The sequence below is a fragment of the Colobus angolensis genome, unplaced genomic scaffold (assembly GCF_000951035.1).
Source record: "Colobus angolensis palliatus isolate OR3802 unplaced genomic scaffold, Cang.pa_1.0 Scaffold300, whole genome shotgun sequence".
Lineage (NCBI taxonomy): Eukaryota > Metazoa > Chordata > Mammalia > Primates > Cercopithecidae > Colobus > Colobus angolensis.
This window is the reverse complement of record NW_012116267.1, coordinates 3114449-3114672: the sequence shown is the minus strand read 5'-3', so window position 1 is coordinate 3114672 and position 224 is coordinate 3114449.

Genomic DNA, 224 nt, shown 5'->3' with positions numbered 1-224 from the left:
CTGTGTTGTGCGCTGTGCGTTGTGTTGTGTTGTGCGCTGTGTGTTGTGTCGTGTTGTGCGCTGTGTTGTGCGCTGTGCGTTGTGCGCTGTGTTGTGTGTTGTGCTGTGCGCTGTGCGTTGTGTGCTGTGTGTTGTGCGCTGTGCATTGTGTGCTGTGTTGTGTGCTGTGCGCTGTGTTGTGTGCTGTGTGCTGTGTTGTGCGTTGTGCGCTGTGTTGTGTTGTG